Below are 22,706 nucleotides of genomic sequence, written 5' to 3'. Positions count from 1 at the left end.
CGACCGGAGAAATGTATGCTCCACCTATAAACAGTACCAACATAATAAAAAACTGACAATCTTCAATCTCTGGTAAACTTGTAAGCACCTAACCAGACCGCGTCTTACCTCGGTCTTTAGCTCCGTTTCAACTGTGTGCCAATAACTGAACCTCTGTCTTCAAGAAGACGGACCCTCCTCTCCTACGAAACGAAACACACTGTTTTTTATAAACAAAAGGTGCACCTGTGGTATAGTGCATTTGTAGGTTTCAGACTGACCATTGAAATGTTTGTTGGTAAATTGTTGAAATACGTACAATCTAACACGACATGTACTTTTGTAAAGTGTTCACTTGTTTATTTTATTTTGTATTTTTTCTTGGTTTGCACAGTTTATTTATTCATTATTAAGTATTTTTTCATTTTTTTGATTGGCACTGGTTGTTTGTAACATAGAATTCCCACTTAGAGTAGAAGGTGGATCGCGGTGTTATGAGCTTTGATCACTCGGGACTTGCCGAGGCATAGATCGTTTGTTTTCAGAATCCGGTTTTAGCCCAGGGCACGATGGCGGAACGGGCTTGCAGGATACGAGAGAAGTCTTCTTTTCATTTCAGTTGCGGAAGTAAACGCGGCGTGCGCGTAATGGAGGCAGATAAGAGTAGTGAGATACGCCCGTAGGAACTTCGTGGTGAACAGTATAGGAGTCAGGCGGAGAAAATCTGAGCACCGTTTAGGCGTCCATAAGGTAACGTGGATCTGCAAGGGTAGGGCTAAGTATAGGGGTTGTAGGAGAAGGAGAAGTTTACCCAGTGTGTTTCGTTTCGTAGGAGAGGAGGGTCCGTCTTCTTGAAGACAGAGGTTCAGTTATTGGCACACAGTTGAAACGGAGCTAATGACCGAGGTAAGACGCGGTCTGGTTAGGTGCTTACAAGTTTACCAGAGATTGAAGATTGTCAGTTTTTGATTATGTTGGTACTGTTTATAGGTGGAGCATACATTTCTCCAGTCGGAGAGTGAGTATATTTTAGTATTGTTTCTCACTGTGTGAGGTGAGGTGGTGGATTCTGTAAGTTTTCGTTATATTTTCCTTCACTTGAACAAAAGCAGCATTTCTTGTATTGCCTGTTTCTATCAGAATTTTGTAAATATTATGGGTTTACTTATGTTATGTACACATTCAGTTTCAGGCCCCTGAAGAAGAGTCCCTTGAGACTCGAAATGCATCGGGCTTCATCAGCGTGTCATATTTTTGGGCTCCATCAGCATGTTATATAATTCATGAAATGGAAAATTGTTTATATACTGTATGAAAACGAATTGAAATGTTATTGATTTATTTTGATGACTACAATCAAATTAAAAAGTACGTTTGACAAGCAGAACACAAGTTTTATGTTCAAGATTACACTGTTTATAGTCATTTTTGAAAAATATGATGTAGCAGTTTAAATTGTTGTGAATAGCTCACATAGAGCAACAGTGCACAGAGGTGAGTGGCCAGTCCACTCAAGTTAGGAAGTACCTTAAGTGTTTAGCCATGCAACAGTTGATGTTGTTGCACCAAGGATATTGTGCTGCATAACTAAATACTTATAAGGTCCAAAAGGCGAGACCTATTGTCTATTACAATGATTGTTGTTTTGAGAATCTGGTCACCCTAGTGACATTGCATTGGCATTTGGGAAGTTTCATGACATTGTATTGCTTGTTCTAGACCACGAAATTGATCAAAAAAATAGATAAATGTCTGAAAATGATCTCATTGCATGTCCAGGAATGCCTTGTTTACATGCAATGCCAGTGTCACACATAAACATACAAGGGTCACGCATGCAGACGCAGAACGCTTGGAAGCGTCACGCATGCAGAGGCAGGACGCTTGGAAGCGTCACGCATGCAGAGGCAGGACGCTTGGAAGCGTCACGCATGCGCACACAGAGCTGGCAGCTGCGGCTCAGTCAAGAGAGCGCTGCTTTGTCCGTCTTTTGTTTCCACTCTCGGTACCAAGGCGCTGTTTTCAGTCTGCGCTCAGTGAGTCCGTTCTCTGTTTCCACGCTCCGCGCACGGGGTCACCGCACTGCATTGTGGTCCCAGCACACCTGACCTTGCCGGCTCCTGCTCACATGGACCGTTCCGTGCAGCCAAACTGCGGGGAGGGGTGAGCCGCGAGAGCAGCCAGTGGATTCAATCAGAGGCGCGCTGGAGGCGGTTCGACCAATGGGAGAGCGGGAGGAGGCTCGAGCGCCGCCTGCGGAACCAGCCTCCTTATCTGTACTGTCCAATAACAAGCACGACCGGTATAATGGACGGAATAGAGCAGCCAATAATGAATGAGTAAGAAAGGGCGTCAGTGTCCAGGGAAACGGGCTAGGAGTGGCAGGTAAATGAACCAACGGGTTTGCGTGCCCAGGACTGTGCGCCCACGCGCAGCCAATAGCGGCGCAGCAGGGGCGGGACTCGCAGGTGCAGGGTTCGGGTGTCCCTGACGGTGCGTGAGTCTGTTGCAGCCGGATCTTCGACCTTCCGAGGCCGGTGAGTGAGCGGGGAGGGCCGGGGGGGGGAGACGGGGGGCCCCCTGGAGGGAGGGGGGAGACGGGGGGCCCCCTGCAGTGGAGGGGTACAGCCCAGAGACCGAAGGGGGGGCTGGAGAGTGACAGTGATGAGGGGGGGGGCTGGAGAGTGACAGTGATGAGGGGGGGGCTGGAGAGTGACAGTGAGGGGGGGGGGGGGCTGGAGAGTGACAGTGAGGGGGGGGGGGGCTGGAGAGTGACAGTGAGGGGGGGGGGGGCTGGAGAGTGACAGTGATGAGGGGGGGGCTGGAGAGTGACAGTGATGGGGGGGGCTGGAGAGTGACAGTGATGGGGGGGGCTGGAGAGTGACAGTGATGAGGGGGGGGCTGGAGAGTGACAGTGATGGGGGGGGCTGGAGAGTGACAGTGATGGGGGGGGGCTGGAGAGTGACAGTGATGAGGGGGGGGGCTGGAGAGTGACAGTGATGAGGGGGGGGGCTGGAGAGTGACAGTGATGAGGGGGGGGCTGGAGAGTGACAGTGAGGGGGGCTGGAGAGTGACAGTGGGGGGGGGGGCTGGAGAGTGACAGTGAGGGGGGCTGGAGAGTGACAGTGGGGGGGGGGCTGGAGAGTGACAATGAGGGGAGGCTGGAGAGTGACAGTGATGGGGGGGATGGAGAGTGACAGTGATGGGGGGGCTGGAGAGTGACAGTGATGGGGGGGGGCTGGAGAGTGACAGTGATGGGGGGGGGCTGGAGAGTGACAGTGATGGGGGGGGGCTGGAGAGTGACAGTGATGGGGGGGGGCTGGAGAGTGACAGTGATGGGGGGGGGCTGGAGAGTGACAGTGATGGGGGGGGGCTGGAGAGTGACAGTGAGGGGGGGGGGGGCTGGAGAGTGACAGTGAGGGGGGGGGGGCTGGAGAGTGACAGTGAGGGGGGGGGGGGCTGGAGAGTGACAGTGATGAGGGGGGGGCTGGAGAGTGACAGTGAGGGGGGGGGGGGCTGGAGAGTGACAGTGATGGGGGGGGCTGGAGAGTGACAGTGATGAGGGGGGGGGCTGGAGAGTGACAGTGATGAGGGGGGGGCTGGAGAGTGACAGTGAGGGGGGGGGGGGCTGGAGAGTGACAGTGAGGGGGGGGGGGGCTGGAGAGTGACAGTGAGGGGGGGGGGGCTGGAGAGTGACAGTGATGAGGGGGGGGCTGGAGAGTGACAGTGAGGGGGGCTGGAGAGTGACAGTGATGAGGGGGGGGGCTGGAGAGTGACAGTGATGAGGGGGGGGGCTGGAGAGTGACAGTGATGAGGGGGGGGCTGGAGAGTGACAGTGAGGGGGGCTGGAGAGTGACAGTGGGGGGGGGGGCTGGAGAGTGACAGTGAGGGGGGCTGGAGAGTGACAGTGGGGGGGGGGGCTGGAGAGTGACAATGAGGGGAGGCTGGAGAGTGACAGTGATGGGGGGGATGGAGAGTGACAGTGATGGGGGGGCTGGAGAGTGACAGTGATGGGGGGGGGCTGGAGAGTGACAGTGATGGGGGGGGGCTGGAGAGTGACAGTGATGGGGGGGGGCTGGAGAGTGACAGTGATGGGGGGGGGCTGGAGAGTGACAGTGATGGGGGGGGGCTGGAGAGTGACAGTGATGGGGGGGGGCTGGAGAGTGACAGTGTGATGGGGGGCTGGAGAGTGACAGTGTGATGGGGGGGGCTGGAGAGTGACAGTGTGATGGGGGGGCTGGAGAGTGACAGTGATGGGGGGGCTGGAGAGTGACAGTGTGATGGGGGGGGCTGGAGAGTGACAGTGATGAGGGGGGGGCTGGAGAGTGACAGTGATGGGGGGGGCTGGAGAGTGACAGTGATGGGGGGGGCTGGAGAGTGACAGTGATGAGGGGGGGGCTGGAGAGTGACAGTGATGGGGGGGGCTGGAGAGTGACAGTGATGGGGGGGGGCTGGAGAGTGACAGTGATGAGGGGGGGGGCTGGAGAGTGACAGTGATGAGGGGGGGGGCTGGAGAGTGACAGTGATGAGGGGGGGGCTGGAGAGTGACAGTGAGGGGGGCTGGAGAGTGACAGTGGGGGGGGGGGCTGGAGAGTGACAGTGAGGGGGGCTGGAGAGTGACAGTGGGGGGGGGGCTGGAGAGTGACAATGAGGGGAGGCTGGAGAGTGACAGTGATGGGGGGGATGGAGAGTGACAGTGATGGGGGGGCTGGAGAGTGACAGTGATGGGGGGGGGCTGGAGAGTGACAGTGATGGGGGGGGGCTGGAGAGTGACAGTGATGGGGGGGGGCTGGAGAGTGACAGTGATGGGGGGGGGCTGGAGAGTGACAGTGATGGGGGGGGGCTGGAGAGTGACAGTGATGGGGGGGGGCTGGAGAGTGACAGTGAGGGGGGGGGGGGCTGGAGAGTGACAGTGAGGGGGGGGGGGGCTGGAGAGTGACAGTGAGGGGGGGGGGGGCTGGAGAGTGACAGTGATGAGGGGGGGGCTGGAGAGTGACAGTGAGGGGGGGGGGGGCTGGAGAGTGACAGTGATGGGGGGGGCTGGAGAGTGACAGTGATGAGGGGGGGGGCTGGAGAGTGACAGTGATGAGGGGGGGGCTGGAGAGTGACAGTGAGGGGGGGGGGGGCTGGAGAGTGACAGTGAGGGGGGGGGGGGCTGGAGAGTGACAGTGAGGGGGGGGGGGCTGGAGAGTGACAGTGATGAGGGGGGGGCTGGAGAGTGACAGTGAGGGGGGCTGGAGAGTGACAGTGATGAGGGGGGGGGCTGGAGAGTGACAGTGATGAGGGGGGGGGCTGGAGAGTGACAGTGATGAGGGGGGGGCTGGAGAGTGACAGTGAGGGGGGCTGGAGAGTGACAGTGGGGGGGGGGGCTGGAGAGTGACAGTGAGGGGGGCTGGAGAGTGACAGTGGGGGGGGGGGCTGGAGAGTGACAATGAGGGGAGGCTGGAGAGTGACAGTGATGGGGGGGATGGAGAGTGACAGTGATGGGGGGGCTGGAGAGTGACAGTGATGGGGGGGGGCTGGAGAGTGACAGTGATGGGGGGGGGCTGGAGAGTGACAGTGATGGGGGGGGGCTGGAGAGTGACAGTGATGGGGGGGGGCTGGAGAGTGACAGTGATGGGGGGGGGCTGGAGAGTGACAGTGATGGGGGGGGGCTGGAGAGTGACAGTGTGATGGGGGGCTGGAGAGTGACAGTGTGATGGGGGGGGCTGGAGAGTGACAGTGTGATGGGGGGGCTGGAGAGTGACAGTGATGGGGGGGCTGGAGAGTGACAGTGTGATGGGGGGGGCTGGAGAGTGACAGTGATGAGGGGGGGGCTGGAGAGTGACAGTGATGGGGGGGGCTGGAGAGTGACAGTGATGGGGGGGGCTGGAGAGTGACAGTGATGAGGGGGGGGCTGGAGAGTGACAGTGATGGGGGGGGCTGGAGAGTGACAGTGATGGGGGGGGGCTGGAGAGTGACAGTGATGTGGGTGGGCTGGAGAGTGACAGTGATGGCGGGGGCTGGAGAGTGACAGTGTGATGGGGGGGGTGCTGGAGAGTGACAGTGTGATGGGGGGGGGCTGGAGAGTGACAGTGTGATGGGGGGGGGCTGGAGAGTGACAGTGTGATGGGGGGGCTGGAGAGTGACAGTGATGTGGGGGGCCTGGAGAGGGGGCAGTGTGATGTTGGGGGCCTGGAGAGGGACAACGATGGGGTTCACCAAGTGGCCCAGAAAGGGAAGGGGGGGGATTGAACACCCCCAGTCTCTGGGATGATGGAAGGGGGTCTTCACTGTGCAGCCGGCCTCTGAGATGGGGCAGCACCTGGGGTGGAGCCGGGGGCTCATGAACGGCTGCATGGCAGTCATGCACCTGCCTCTTTCTGTGATCCTGGTAATGTTTTAGGGGCAGGGGGTCCTGGTGACGCTCACAGGCATGTGAGCTGCTGTGAGGGGTGGCGTCTCCGCCCCTTCGTCCTCATCGGCTTCAGTTCCTGGGGCCTATTGGTGAGAGCTCGTGTACCCATCCATGACAGTGCTGCACCTTCTTCTCTCCGTCATGCTTTTCTTGCTTTAGGAGAACAACACAAATACCAATCATGATATCTTTTCATAGAATCATTCGCTCATGAGATCACACACACCTTTTGATCAACAGCAATTTTTTTTTCTTCAAATATTTCTTCTTTTTAGATGAACATTTTCTTCAAGTTAGTGATTTCAAAACTCAATTTTCAAACATCATTAGAAAAATTGATACTCAGAAAGACCATTAAAAACATATACAAAAAATAAAGGTGATTAATTTATCACTTTGTGGTGTAATTTGTTGTATAAACAATCACAATAATACAACAAACAATATTGAAGCAGCATAGGTTAATTGTTTTTTGAGTTAATATTTACCAAAAATTGCCCCCAAAACTAATTTAGATGGTCAAGTTTTACTCAGCGGGCCAACACATTACGGTGCCCCTACTGAGCTCCAAGCGAAATCGCCTCTTTTTTAATAATACGTTTTTTTCAGATACGGTATTATCATAAAAAGCACTCGTTTGGTGGAAAAATTGTTGGTGCATTTTGAACCCCTTTATATCGAATTTTGGGGTTCTTCTCAGGACCCAGAACCCTAGAATGCTGAAAAATTAAACATTGTTTTTTTTCCCTCTAAATTCTCATTACTCAATCTTCACACAATCAAAACACCCTTTCGCTCTAAATTACCTTAAATGTCCGCACTACCTTAGTTGAACGCCAAAATAGTCATTAATCTAAAAGCCTTCAGACACCTACAAAGAATAGGACACGGAGTCAGACTATGTACAAACATTGATCTGATGTCAAATGTTGGTAAATTCACTTACATCTATCCTGAAGTGAAGCGTTCATATTTTTGCCACAGGGTACCTGTTCTTTGTCTTTTTTTAAAATAAATTCCTAAAATGAAGAGCAAAAAATGAACTACATTTTCCAAGATCAAGCCAACTACTGACTTTGTTAGAAGCTGATGCGTTTAGCTTGCGTGCCCTACTTCGCAACCTGCCATTGACATCGATCAATGCACTTTGGCTGTCTAACTGTACTGCGTTGCGCTGATGCAGGAAGGTGAATAGACTAACCTTGTCCCGTTGTCAATTCGATACAGTGCTTCAAAATTCAATCCTGGCGACAGTATCTACCCGGAAACGGATCTTATTTTTATACAATTGAGCGTCTCTCCTGGAAGTCGTGTCTGACAAAGGCTTCCCGCATTAAACAAAAACCAATAAAGTTTTTTTGAAGAAGCAAAAAACTGAGCAATCAACAATGTTTTCTTTGCTGTTGGAAAGTGTGACAGCGAACCCATTGCATCGATTCTTAAGTCTTGAATGTGTCAAAAGAAGAAAGGGGCAAATTGCTTCTATTAGAGACAACTTGACACTATATTTGCCACATATTGATCTATAGTTAATGTGAAAGCAAAGGGACCAACACAATGGTTTGTGGGAAATGTCGTAATTCAAAAGCAATGAATTCTTTTGAAAACTTTTATTTGCAATCAGACCTTAGGAATGAACATGTATGTACAAATTCTGGTTCTTTATCTTAAAGCTGAATGTTCCAGGATCGCTGTATTAAAGGTGTTGACATTTTTTTTATTTCATTCAGCCCTTCAGTGGCAGTATTAAACTTTGCAAGTACAAATGCTTCTTGTTGTATTAAACGCGTTTTGGAATCTCCACCTGTTTGTTCTGCCTGAATCACTGTTAGCACAGTCCATTTTAAATCTGTTTCCATATGGTTTTCATCTAACCAATGTGTGACTAGAGGTGTCTTTAGGACTTTTTTTCGAATCCCAGATTTGTGCTGGGTCATGCGTTGATGCACTTCTTGATTAGTTTTTCTTATGTACAATATATTCCACGGACAGATAATTCCATATACCACGTTCTTTGCATTACAATTGGAAAAAAACATGTTTCCAGTGGATATTCTTATGCGTGAAAGTTATTCCTTCGACAGTTGGATGACAATTGATGCATGTACCACATTTGTTGGATTGGTGGAAGAATTAGGAACTATTGCATTGTACTTTTTACTGATGCTTTTGAAGTCGATGCTCTAACTAGTTTGTCCCTTAAACTTTTTTCTTTTTTTAAGAGCAAACCAAGGAGTCTTTAATGATGGGTCCAAATAATTAAATGCCAATTCTGATGAATGATTTTTTTCAACTGATTCGTATTTATACAAAATGTAGATACAAACACTGGTGGTTCTAACTTTGGTCAGTTTCTCTTTAAGAGTAATTCTTCACAAGGTGACCACCACGCTCGTTTAACTGAGTGTTTTAGCAATTTTTTGGGGTAGCCTCTTTCTGCAAGTTTTTCAATCACAGATTGTCCTTTAAGCTCCAGGAATTGTGCCTTGCATAATGTAGAGCTTTATTTCTATTGGTTGGCTTGATGGGTAGTAATGTTTTTAATAAACCATCAACTGCAACCACCTCAACATCAATGAATGTAATTTTGATGGAATCATGGTGTAAACTAAATGTAGTATCTGGTGTCCTGTCATTCAACCAGCCATGGAATTTATACAGTAGATCTTCGTGGTCTGTCCATACAAAAACATCGATGTAACATACCCATTTTGACACATGATTTCTGTAGGGGTTTTTGTTTAAGACAAATTCCCTCAAACGTTGCCATGTACAGAACTGTCAGCTCCGGCGCAAAGGGACAACCCAAGGCTGTCCCCTTGATTTGGAAAAATAATTCTACATTCAATTTGAAGTAATTTTTTTAAAATGCAAAACTCGCCACTTCAATGATAAAATCAGTCGGAACTTGCTGTGGTCATGGTCTACAAAAGATTTCAATTGCTTCTATGCCCTCTTCCTGCGGTATCTGTTTGTATAATGAGACTACAACAAAAGTGACTAGTCTGTGATTGGTCTCAATATTTTTTAAATCTTCTATTTTGTTTATGAAGTCCATACTATCTCTTATGTATGAAGGAATCATCTTTAAAAATGTTTTTAGAAAGAAAGAAATCAACATATTTGGATATTGGTTTTAAGAGTCACAACCGGACACAATTGGTCTTCCGGGAAGTAATGTCTCGTTCTTGTGTATTTTCGGCAACCTCTATATTGCTGGTATCCGAGGGTGTTTTTTCAAAAGATAATCATATTCTTTTGGTCCAATGAATCCTTGGTTATATCGTTGTTTGACAGTGCACCTAAAATATCTTGTGTTGGATCTGCTGGAATCCGTTTGTAAAATCCTGTGTTGTAAATTTTCCTCTCTACTTTTTTTTGTGGTCTTCGGTGGACCAAATAACAATTGCTCCACCCTTATTAGCTGGTTTGGTAACAATGGGCTGATCTTCTTTTAGCATGATTAATGTCTCTTTGTATTTTGGAAATATTATGATAAATGAAATTCTTTTTGTTTTCCATATGTTGAAAAGCTGATAGCACAGTGTGTTCAAAAGACAGAAATCTTTTTAGGCATTTTATGTGGTGGAGGACTGAAAGTCGAGTTGTTTCTAAGTCCAGTAGTTTCCTTAGTTGATGTGTATTCATGTGTAAAAAGAATGCTTTAAGTCGAATTGTCCGACAAAATTCAATGACTTCTATTTTCATTTTTTAGTAAAATCTGTTTGCTTAACAGGTACAAATGAGAGACCTTTAGTCAAAATACTCTCCTCAGTTTTAGATAAAGTTCTGTCTGTCTGACAAATTAAAGATCGGATAGGTAATGGATTTTTGTAGTATTTCCGTCTCATAGTCATTTCCCATGGTTGATTTACAAATCTGTTTTTCCCTAACAGACGTTGCTGGCCTCTCCCTAAAACAAACATTGGCATAGCCAATAGGTCTCTCCTTTGGGACCTTATACGTTTTTAGTTATCCAGCACAACATCCTTGGTGCAATAACATCACCTGTTGCATGGCTAAACACTTATAAGGTCCCAAATGCGAGACCTAATGGCTATGCCAATGCTTGTTTATCTTTGTCTATGCTTCAAAAAACCCTTTTAACCTTATTAGCCAAATTATTGGGATAAAGTAGAGTGGTGTGGAGTGTCATAAAGTGGAGCGGTGTGGAGTGGAGTGTTATGGAGAGGCGTAGAGTAGTGTAGAGGAGAGTTGAGTGAAGTGGCATAGAGTCAAGACAGTGATGAAAATTCCAGCAATATGTCTTGATGGAGACCCACATTTGTATCAGTGTGTCAGAGAGCACAGAATAACGTGATGGAGTCCAAAAAATAGATTAGTTCATGGGAGAAAACAGATTGATACCATCTGAGTAGTGGAGGCCATAAAACTATGCCACGAGAGGAGACCACAGAATCATGATGTAGCAGAAACCTTAGAATCATGTTCCCAAATAAATCAAGTTTCTAACAGGATGGAGAATCATGCCATGAGGAAGAGAGACCTCAGGCTTATTTTCTGATTGAACCCCCAGATAAATGCCATTGATGGAGACACAAGAATCACTTCAGTGATGGAGACCTCAGCATCATGTCTGTAACAGAGAGCCAAGAACCCTGCCTGTGACGGAGACTCCGGAATTATGTCAGTAAAATCTCTAGAATTCACATCACTGATTGAGACTCTAAATCACATCAGAGAGGGGCACTCCAGAGCCATGTCAGTGATGCAAACTTTAAAATCACTGAACTGATGCACAGCTGCCATCGATGCCCACCTTTAAACGAAGCTCCGACACAGAGCATCGAATTATGTCAGTCCTGGGACTAAAAGTCGCTGATGGAAAAAACAGAATCATGGGCGGTGAGCGAGGCTCCAGCATCATACACTGCAGGAGACCAGAAGAAAACGACTGGTGCACACCTTATGATGCCTGCCCTGCTCTTGGTATTTGGGCGAAATGTCTCTGATGGCTGAAAAGGTCAAAAGGTTCATTATGGCATAATGATATAGGTACAAAGGCCAAAAAAACAGTTACTTACCTAGCCCCTGCTCGCAGTACAGTAGACTCCATCCGACTCTGGTACCATGTATCAGTAAATATAGAAGAAGAAGGACTAGCATTGCAGGCATCCCAGCGTGTATCTGACGGCCATCTTGGAATGTCACATCAAAATGCAAAGTAACAGGAGATACCGGAAGACATTGATATTAGTTCAGTTTTTCACTCCATATGCACAGTAGTGTCTTCTCATTTCACAATTTTTTTTTATAGAATGTTCATATAGGCTAGTATTTCATCTATTTACATTCTACCCTCCGTGCTCCTTTTCTTCGCATTATATTTCGAACTGAGACCATTGTTGACGAATTTTCTACGAGCTCGTTTTATTAATGTGCTGGAAAGCGCTATCTGATTCATACAAGAGAAACATTTCAAGGTGGCTGCTTCCTTGCAGGAAAGTTGGTTGGAGAACACAAGTTTATTGTTGGAGTCAAGAGGTCGGAGTCGTATCCGACCGTGCTACTCCGGTAGGGTGACCAGAATTTTAAAGCCAACAAACATTGGCCGTGATACGTAGGGGGGGGGGAAAGGTGGCAAAAGGAAGCAGGCTGGCGAGTGGTGTGCGCGCACCATGACGAGAGAGGAAAGCCATATGGTGCCTCTGCTCGTCATTGTGCGCGTAACTGCACACTCCATGCCAGCCAGAAAGCTGTGGTAGCACTTTTCAAAGCCCGCACACAACGTGTCTCGAAGAGCAGCGCATGCGCTGGCTCACCGAGACCTAAAAAGGGACTGGTGTTTGACGGTTCATGTTTTGTTGGTTGTAATTTGAATTAGTTTCTCCTATATCTGATTCTCCAGTTGAGGAGGATGAAGTATCCGAAAATGAAATGAATTTTCGTTGTGACCTGGCTTGAAAATCTGAGAGGAATCTGTCTGAGAATAGAAATCTGGATACCAATAAGGATATGTTGTCTAAAGACTGAAGTTCTTTTTGTCTTTTTCAAATGTAACACTTTTTTGATTTATTGTGAAATCTTTGAATTCAGCAATCTCTCTTTCAATTTTAGACAATAAAGTCTTGGTGTCTGTTATTGACTGGTTGTCATTAAGCTCCTGCTCGAGCTTGGCTATTTCAATCAACTATTCTCCAGACAGCCGTTTCAATAGTTAAAACCATTAAGTCTCGACTACACTTCGTACCAATACAGCTGTAGCCTTTATTAGGTCTCTCCTAGCGTTGCAGTGCGCATGCGCTGCTCGCTCGGCGACACCTATTGTGGATAAGGCGATTTCAGAAGGGGACTTGAAGACCCGCCCATAATTTTCATTGGGTCGCGACAGCGTTTATTCTAAACGCTGGCTTCCCATTAAAAAGGATGCTTTTTGATCACTACCCTTTCTCCCTTTTGGAAGACCCATCCGGACTGGGTCGTCTGCTTCATGGCTGGTGTGAAGCAATTTCTTATCTTTTGGAGGCGTGTACTGCGGGATCATGATTCCAACAGCTTGTTTTATTGTGGCTTGCACGCTCGTAATGGCTGCTCGGGCAGCCTCTCCTCGCTTCAGCCCCCGCCTCGGAGCAAACATCTTTACAATCCAACCGGTCTCTCTGTATATAGCGATAAAATGTCACTTCGCCTTGATGTTATAAATGCTCTTCCAATTAATATCTAGATCTGACTGAGTCAGGGGTTCCAAGTTGGCGGGAAAAAAAGCCACAGCTGTGGACTTTAAGGACTGACTGCGCATGTCAGCAGCTATGATATGCGAGGTCAGGACATTTAACTTCAGGCGGCTCTGTCCATTTCCAGCTTGGGTTCTTAAAACAATGGCTTCTTGCCTGACCCTGCCATGGTCGCTACGAGAGGGTGCATTCTTCCACATGAATCGTGTGCAGTGCGCCGTGCTCAGCAGCCACACGGCCGTATCGGTTATCAGAAAGGCTGCTGCTGTCAACAGATGGCATCACCAGGAAGGCTGGTATTAACGTTGGTGTTACCAATCAGAAGCTAGTTGAATCAATACGTCAAGGACTACAGCTACTAATCGTGTGGCTAGGTTCTTCCGTCCCTTGTCAGCCTATCATGAGATTCCAAATGTCTCCAGCGCGTCTGTGGGTTCAGTTGGCGCGCGGGTTTTGTGTGAGCGGATTTGGCGCTAGAGAAGCTGTGCAGTCTGTGTGGCGTGAGCTGAGTGGAAAGCAGCAAGGCTGTAGGGACAAAACAGCCGACCCATACTCCCAGCAATTTTGAGGTGAGTGAATGTCAGCTGTGCTCCTACCTCAGGTCTTCTGTTTTACACAGGCCGGGCGCATTGGGAGTTGTACGACTTCTTCCCATTAATGGGACTGGTATTTCCTATGCTTGTTTCACATTCCGAGTTGCATTCTGTGGGAGTGGCATCTTCGCATTACCTTCCGTTACATCAGAACATCAATATATTTTTGTGACTTCTCTCTGTAAAGTCCAAGTTGAGGCAACATTTGCTGCTTACTTGCAATAAGCCTACCCAGTAACACCTTTTTAAGGGACAATTGTTCATCGTTTGAATTGCTTTTGGACAAGATTGTATCGCTTCTTCCTGAAAATCAACATGGGGGTGAAGGGTGTAAATCCATCTTTCTAACGCCGCCAATGTAATTAATCTAATGATTGCATTTTTGGAGGGATATATCCCCGCTCCTCCCTACTACCCCGTGAACCAAGGACAAAGAAACCCAACACACTCCAAAGTTCAATGCAGGATGCTAATATGGTTCACTGCACCATTTGCCACGCAAGATGCGAATGCATCTTGGAATTACACTGCTGCTCCCTCCTGCCCGGAAGCAAAAGAGAGAGTGTTTAGCTGCTGTTTAAGGTCAGAAGTTGGATTTTTTTAAAAGAGTTTTATATAGCACAAACTCGACCTGAAGATATCCGGTATCAGAACGCTTTACATGAGAACCAATTTCGTTATAGACAGACACATTCATTGTGTACCGAGGTTAATATATGACCCAGAACCAGCCGATCCCTAGGCATCCATACTGAAATGGTTAGTTTTGCCCTCAGATACCCCCAGGAAGGTGGATGTGCTGGGGTGAAGGGTTTAGCCTGTTCCTAAGGGCCTGAGGTACCTGCCACCTAGTTACACGGCCTCTTCCTTACAGGCTCCCACAGCAGTTATCCCTCGGGTTACACAGCCTCTTCCTCTAGTCTTGCAGTCTCACACAGCAGAGCTATCTCTTGGGTTACTGCTCCTCATTTCATCCAGTGGCGCAGGGTTCCACAGCAGAGCTATCCCTCGGGTTACACAGCCTCTTCCTCCAGTCTTGCAGGCTCCCACGGCAGAGCTATCCCTCGGGTTACACAGCCTCTTCCTCCAGTCTTGCAGGCTCCCACGGCAGAGCTATCCCTCAGGTTACTGCTCCTCACTTCATCCAGTGGCGCAGGGTTCCACAGCAGAGCTATCCCTCGGGTTACACAGCCTCTTCCTCCAGTCTTCCAGGCTCTCACGGCAGAGCTGTCCCTCGGGTTACTGCTCCTCACTTCATCCAGTGGCGCAGGGTTCCACAGCAGAGCTATCCCTCGGGTTACACAGCCTCTTCCTCCAGTCTTGCAGGCTCCCACGGCAGAGCTATCCCTCGGGTTACTGCTCCTCATTTCATCCAGTGGCGCAGGGTTCCACAGCAGAGCTATCCCTCGGGTTACACAGCCTCTTCCTCTAGTCTTGCAGTCTCACACAGCAGCGCTATCCCTCGGGTTACTGCTCCTCATTTCATCCAGTGGCGCAGGGTTCCACAGCAGAGCTATCCCTCGGGTTACACAGCCTCTTCCTCCAGTCTTGCAGGCTCACACAGCAGAGCTATCCCTCGGGTTACTGCTCCTCATTTCATCCAGTGGCGCAGGGTTCCACAGCAGAGCTATCCCTCGGGTTACACAGCCTCTTCCTCTAGTCTTGCAGTCTCACACAGCAGCGCTATCCCTCGGGTTACTGCTCCTCATTTCATCCAGTGGCACAGGGTTCCACAGCAGAGCTATCCCTCGGGTTACACAGCCTCTTCCTCTAGTCTTGCAGTCTCACACAGCAGCGCTATCCCTCGGGTTACTGCTCCTCATTTCATCCAGTGGCGCAGGGTTCCACAGCAGAGCTATCCCTCGGGTTACACAGCCTCTTCCTCCAGTCTTGCAGGCTCACACAGCAGAGCTATCCCTCGGGTTACTGCTCCTCATTTCATCCAGTGGTGCAGGGTTCCACAGCAGAGCTATCCCTCGGGTTACACAGCCTCTTCCTCTAGTCTTGCAGTCTCACACAGCAGCGCTATCCCTCTGGTTACTGCTCCTCACTTCATCCAGTGGCGCAGGGTTCCACAGCAGCGCTATCCCTCGGGTTACTGCTCATTTCATCCAGTGACGCAGGGTTCCACAGCAGAGCTATCCCTCTGGTTACACAGCCTCTTCCTCCAGTCTTGCAGTCTCACAGAGCAGAGCTTTTCCCTCGGGTTACTGCTCCTCATTTCATCCAGTGGCGCAGGGTTCCACAGCAGAGCTATCCCTCGGGTTACACAGCCTCTTCCTCCAGTCTTGCAGGCTCCCACGGCAGAGCTATCCCTCGGGTTACTGCTCCTCATTTCATCCAGTGGCGCAGGGTTCCACAGCAGAGCTATCCCTCGGGTTACACAGCCTCTTCCTCCAGTCTTGCAGGCTCCCACGGCAGAGCTATCCCTCGGGTTACTGCTCCTCATTTCATCCAGTGGCGCAGGGTTCCACAGCAGAGCTATCCCTCGGGTTACACAGCCTCTTCCTCTAGTCTTGCAGTCTCACACAGCAGCGCTATCCCTCGGGTTACTGCTCCTCATTTCATCCAGTGGCGCAGGGTTCCACAGCAGAGCTATCCCTCGGGTTACACAGCCTCTTCCTCCAGTCTTCCAGGCTCTCACGGCAGAGCTGTCCCTCGGGTTACTGCTCCGCTCTCACGGCAGAGCTGTCCCTCGGGTTACTGCTCCTCACTTCATCCAGTGGCGCAGGGTTCCACAGCAGAGCTATCCCTCGGGTTACACAGCCTCTTCCTCCAGTCTTGCAGGCTCCCACGGCAGAGCTATCCCTCGGGTTACTGCTCCTCATTTCATCCAGTGGCGCAGGGTTCCACAGCAGAGCTATCCCTCGGGTTACACAGCCTCTTCCTCCAGTCTTGCAGTCTCACAGAGCAGAGCTTTTCCCTCGGGTTACTGCTCCTCATTTCATCCAGTGGCGCAGGGTTCCACAGCAGAGCTATCCCTCGGGTTACACAGCCTCTTCCTCCAGTCTTGCAGTCTCACAGAGCAGAGCTTTTCCCTCGGGTTACTGCTCCTCATTTCATCCAGTGGCGCAGGGTTCCACAGCAGAGCTATCCCTCGGGTTACACAGCCTCTTCCTCCAGTCTTGCAGGCTCACACAGCAGAGCTATCCCTCGGGTTACTGCTCCTCATTTCATCCAGTGGTGCAGGGTTCCACAGCAGAGCTATCCCTCGGGTTACACAGCCTCTTCCTCTAGTCTTGCAGTCTCACACAGCAGCGCTATCCCTCGGGTTACTGCTCATTTCATCCAGTGACGCAGGGTTCCACAGCAGAGCTATCCCTCTGGTTACACAGCCTCTTCCTCCAGTCTTGCAGTCTCACAGAGCAGAGCTTTTCCCTCGGGTTACTGCTCCTCATTTCATCCAGTGGCGCAGGGTTCCACAGCAGAGCTATCCCTCGGGTTACACAGCCTCTTCCTCCAGTCTTGCAGGCTCCCACGGCAGAGCTATCCCTCGGGTTACTGCTCCTCATTTCATCCAGTGGCGCAGGGTTCCACAGCAGAGCTATCCCTCGGGTTACACAGCCTCTTCCTCTAGTCTTGCAGTCTCACACAGCAGCGCTATCCCTCGGGTTACTGCTCCTCATTTCATCCAGTGGCGCAGGGTTCCACAGCAGAGCTATCCCTCGGGTTACACAGCCTCTTCCTCCAGTCTTGCAGTCTCACACAGCAGCGCTATCCCTCGGGTTACTGCTCCTCATTTCATCCAGTGGCGCAGGGTTCCACAGCAGAGCTATCCCTCGGGTTACACAGCCTCTTCCTCTAGTCTTGCAGTCTCACACAGCAGCGCTATCCCTCGGGTTACTGCTCCTCATTTCATCCAGTGGCGCAGGGTTCCACAGCAGAGCTATCCCTCGGGTTACACAGCCTCTTCCTCCAGTCTTGCAGGCTCACACAGCAGAGCTATCCCTCGGGTTACTGCTCCTCATTTCATCCAGTGGTGCAGGGTTCCACAGCAGAGCTATCCCTCGGGTTACACAGCCTCTTCCTCTAGTCTTGCAGTCTCACACAGCAGCGCTATCCCTCGGGTTACTGCTCCTCATTTCATCCAGTGGCGCAGGGTTCCACAGCAGAGCTATCCCTCGGGTTACACAGCCTCTTCCTCCAGTCTTGCAGGCTCCCACGGCAGAGCTATCCCTCGGGTTACACAGCCTCTTCCTCCAGTCTTCCAGGCTCTCACGGCAGAGCTGTCCCTCGGGTTACTGCTCCGCTCTCACGGCAGAGCTGTCCCTCGGGTTACTGCTCCTCACTTCATCCAGTGGCGCAGGGTTCCACAGCAGAGCTATCCCTCGGGTTACACAGCCTCTTCCTCCAGTCTTGCAGGCTCCCACGGCAGAGCTATCCCTCGGGTTACTGCTCCTCATTTCATCCAGTGGCGCAGGGTTCCACAGCAGAGCTATCCCTCGGGTTACACAGCCTCTTCCTCCAGTCTTGCAGTCTCACAGAGCAGAGCTTTTCCCTCGGGTTACTGCTCCTCATTTCATCCAGTGGCGCAGGGTTCCACAGCAGAGCTATCCCTCGGGTTACACAGCCTCTTCCTCCAGTCTTGCAGTCTCACAGAGCAGAGCTTTTCCCTCGGGTTACTGCTCCTCATTTCATCCAGTGGCGCAGGGTTCCACAGCAGAGCTATCCCTCGGGTTACACAGCCTCTTCCTCCAGTCTTGCAGGCTCACACAGCAGAGCTATCCCTCGGGTTACTGCTCCTCATTTCATCCAGTGGTGCAGGGTTCCACAGCAGAGCTATCCCTCGGGTTACACAGCCTCTTCCTCTAGTCTTGCAGTCTCACACAGCAGCGCTATCCCTCGGGTTACTGCTCATTTCATCCAGTGACGCAGGGTTCCACAGCAGAGCTATCCCTCTGGTTACACAGCCTCTTCCTCCAGTCTTGCAGGCTCACACAGCAGAGCTATCCCTCGGGTTACTGCTCCTCATTTCATCCAGTGGCGCAGGGTTCCACAGCAGAGCTATCCCTCGGGTTACACAGCCTCTTCCTCCAGTCTTGCAGGCTCCCACGGCAGAGCTATCCCTCGGGTTACTGCTCCTCATTTCATCCAGTGGCGCAGGGTTCCACAGCAGAGCTATCCCTCGGGTTACACAGCCTCTTCCTCCAGTCTTGCAGTCTCACACAGCAGCGCTATCCCTCGGGTTACTGCTCCTCATTTCATCCAGTGACGCAGGGTTCCACAGCAGAGCTATCCCTCTGGTTACATAGCCTCTTCCTCCAGTCTTGCAGGCTCACACAGCAGAGCTATCCCTCGGGTTACTGCTCCTCATTTCATCCAGTGGCGCAGGGTTCCACAGCAGAGCTATCCCTCGGGTTACACAGCCTCTTCCTCCAGTCTTGCAGGCTCCCACGGCAGAGCTATCCCTCGGGTTACATAGCCTCTTCCTCCAGTCTTCCAGGCTCTCACGGCAGAGCTGTCCCTCGGGTTACTGCTCCTCACTTCATCCAGTGGCGCAGGGTTCCACAGCAGAGCTATCCCTCGGGTTACACAGCCTCTTCCTCCAGTCTTGCAGGCTCCCACGGCAGAGCTATCCCTCGGGTTACTGCTCCTTATTTCATCCAGTGGCGCAGGGTTCCACAGCAGAGCTATCCCTCGGGTTACACAGCCTCTTCCTCCAGTCTTGCAGGCTCACAGCAGAGCTGTCCCTCGATTAACACAGCCTCTTCCTCTAGTCTTACAGGCTCACAGCAGAGCTGTCCCTCGGGTTACACAGCCTCTTCCTCCAGTCTTGCAGGCTCACAGCAGAGCTATCCCTCGGGTTACACACCCTACACCTAATAAGACATGACAATTCTGCCTCCAGGTGTAACTGATACCCCGGCTATATGTATATAGGTATATTTCCTGATGTGTTGGAAAAGAATATGGATTTTCGAGAGAGAATGTACTATAGTACAAGTGCAATGCAATAGATTTCGCAACTATAACAACGTGAGCTATTGCCATTTTCAATTACACCCTTTGATTAATGCTTCACGAAGGGGAAAAAAATAACATTTTCAATGCAATATCTCGTAACAATGTCGTTGAGAGACCTATTGCATTGTAAATGCTTGTTATATACTGGGTCTTCTGTAAAAATTACAGGAATTTCCGTATTTGTAATCCCCAAGGAATCGTACCTGCTTTCAAGTGTTCTATTAAGGAGCGTCCATGCAATTCAGTCCAGATTTGTTTCTTTTTTAATCTGATTAACTCTTCAGATTAATTTTGTTGTTTAGCCGAAGAGCTTAAAGATATGAAAAAGAGCGAAGGAGTGTTTACTAGCCTTTGACTATGATCCTCTGTGTATGAGTGCGTGTCTTGTTCGGTCATGCTTCTGAGAATTTGCCTAAAAAGTATTAGGCCACCACGACTTCACCCCAATCACCACTCCATGGGAACACTTTACCCAGTAGGGGCACCGTTTGATGTTGGCCTGCTGGGTAAAACTTGACCTTCTCCTTTAGTTTTGTGGGCAACTTTTGGTAAAAATGAACTAAAAAACAACGGAAGCTATGCTGCTTCAATATTGCTTGTTGTATTATTGTGATTGTGGTGGAATTTCTTGTATAAACAAAGTGATTAATCACCTTTTATTTTTTGAATGTTTTTTAATGTTCTTTGTGTATCGATTTTTCTGATGATTGAAAATTGAGTTTTGAAATGACTAAGTTGAAGAAAATATTGATCTAAAAATAAGAAATATTTGAAAAAGAAAGAAATTGCTGTTGATCGTAACGTGTGTGTGATCTCATGAGTGATGGTTCTATGAAAAGATATCAGTGTTGGCATTTGTGGTGTTCTTCTCATTATTGGGGCCTAGACTTACTGATAATGGGCCAAATATTGTGTAGTTCTATTGATTTCTTTCTTTAGGGGTGCTGCGTGTCCGCCCCCTCCTCACCAGTTTCAGCTCCTGGAGGCTAGTGACGAGCAGTAATGTACCCATCCATGACTGTCATGCCCCCGTCCGTGACTGTCATGCCCCCGTCCGTGACTGTCATGCACCCGTCCGTGACTGTCATGCACCCGTCCGTGACTGTCATGCACCCGTCCGTGACTGTCATGCCCCCGTCCGTGACTGTCATGTACCCATCCATGACTGTCATGCCCCCGTCCGTGACTGTCATGCCCCCGTCCGTGACTGTCATGCACCCGTCCGTGACTGTCATGCACCCGTCCGTGACTGTCATGTACCCGTCCAGCTTGGTTCAGTTCATCATCTTGAGCTTTTCCCAACTGTTTATTTGGAGCCAGCGGGCATTAGCTTTTTTGTGTAGGGTAAGGATGGTATCGACCCCCAGCTGTGTTGAGTCTAAACTCTTCTGGGGTGTCCTTGAATTTGAACTGAGCCCAGCCAAAATAGTCCGCAGTTCTCTTCTCGCAAGTTTGGTGCAGCAAGGTGGTCTTTTTCTTTAACAGGTGCTGGTACAACTTTGTTAGTTCTTCTCCGGGAATGACCAGGGTGTGCACGGTCTGGAGCAGAAGGATATGGTTGGAGTGTTGTGGTTTTGTAGATCGGGTCTTGTGGCCTGGAGTAGAAGGATATGGTTTGTGGTGGGGTTTTGTTGGTGGCGTCTTGTGGTCTGGAGTAGAGGGATATGGTTGGAGTGTTGTGGTTTTGTAGGTGGCGTCTTGTGGCCTGGAGCAGCAGGATATGGTTTGTGTTGTGGTTTTGTAGGTGGAGTCTTGTGGTCTGGAGTAGAAGGATATGGTTCGAGTGTTGTGGTTTTGTAGGTGGGGTCTTGTGGCCTGTAGTAGGATATGGTTCGAGTGTTGTGGTTTTGTAGGTGGGGTCTTGTGGCCTGTAGTAGGATATGGTTCGAGTGTTGTGGTTTTGTAGGTGGGGTCTTTTGGCCTGTAGTAGAAGGATATGGTTCGAGTGTTGTGGTTTTGTAGGTGGGGTCTTTTGGCCTGTAGTAGAAGGATATGGTTCGAGTGTTGTGGTTTTGTAGGTGGGGTCTTTTGGCCTGTAGTAGAAGGATATGGTTCGAGTGTTGTGGTTTTGTAGGTGGGGTCTTTTGGCCTGTAGTAGAAGGATATGGTTCGAGTGTTGTGGTTTTGTAGGTGGGGTCTTGTGGCCTGTAGTAGAAGGATATGGTTTGAGTGTTGTGGTTTTGTAGGTGGGGTCTTTTGGCCTGTAGTAGAAGGATATGGTTCGAGTGTTGTGGTTTTGTAGGTGGGGTCTTGTGGCCTGTAGTAGAAGGATATGGTTCGAGTGTTGTGGTTTTGTAGGTGGGGTCTTTTGGCCTGTAGTAGAAGGATATGGTTCGAGTGTTGTGGTTTTGTAGGTGGGGTCTTTTGGCCTGTAGTAGAAGGATATGGTTCGAGTGTTGTGGTTTTGTAGGTGGGGTCTTTTGGCCTGTAGTAGAAGGATATGGTTCGAGTGTTGTGGTTTTGTCGGTGGCGTCTTGTGGCCTGTAGTAGAAGGATATGGTTCGAGTGTTGTGGTTTTGTCGGTGGCGTCTTGTGGCCTGTAGTAGAAGGATATGGTTCGAGTGTTGTGGTTTTGTCGGTGGGGTCTTGTGGCCTGTAGTAGAAGGATATGGTTCGAGTGTTGTGGTTTGTAGTTCGTGCAGGCCACATGCTGCAGTGGCTTCCGTTGGGTTGTGTATTGCATTAAAAGTCTTCCAGTTCTCACATGTCCTCTTTCTTTGCTACAGATTTGGTTTTCGATCCTATCTTACGTTGTAGACGACACTTGTTACTGGCCTTTGTCGAAATTATGTACGACTTGCAGTCCGTGCCAGTTTATAGGCTGAGATGCTGCTGAGGATTACTAGTGGATCGTTGACAGTATTTTCAGTGAACAAATGTGCAGCATTTGTTTTGTCCCTTTATAATATGCTCAAACTGCATCAGTGTCCACTCTGGCTGCATTTGAATCCTGTTGGGGGGGCTTCTACTGTTCTACCTGGGAGGCGTGAAAGGCTCCTCGAACTTCGGCATTGAAGCTTCACAATGGTTTCAGTTTCAACCCCCTGCTTCGGTGCACCTTTGTTGTGCTTCTGGGCT

General features: G+C 49.8%; 2 protein-coding genes across 2 annotated transcripts in view; both read left to right on the top strand.

Moving 5' to 3' along the window:
* Nucleotides 1-22,706, top strand: part of APOE (apolipoprotein E) — a 632,892-nt gene that overhangs the window by 135,594 nt on the left and 474,592 nt on the right. The gene's annotated exons all lie outside the window — the stretch shown is intronic.
* Nucleotides 2,378-22,706, top strand: part of TOMM40 (translocase of outer mitochondrial membrane 40) — a 145,636-nt gene continuing 125,307 nt past the window's right edge. The window contains exon 1 of the mRNA XM_078651267.1: nt 2,378-2,516. The gene's annotated coding sequence lies outside the window, so the exon portion shown is untranslated. The remainder of the gene's footprint in view (nt 2,517-22,706) is intronic.

The sequence above is a fragment of the Lissotriton helveticus genome, chromosome 7 (genome assembly GCF_964261635.1).
Source record: "Lissotriton helveticus chromosome 7, aLisHel1.1, whole genome shotgun sequence".
NCBI lineage: Eukaryota > Metazoa > Chordata > Amphibia > Caudata > Salamandridae > Lissotriton > Lissotriton helveticus.
This window is presented reverse-complemented; position numbering and strand designations above follow the sequence as displayed.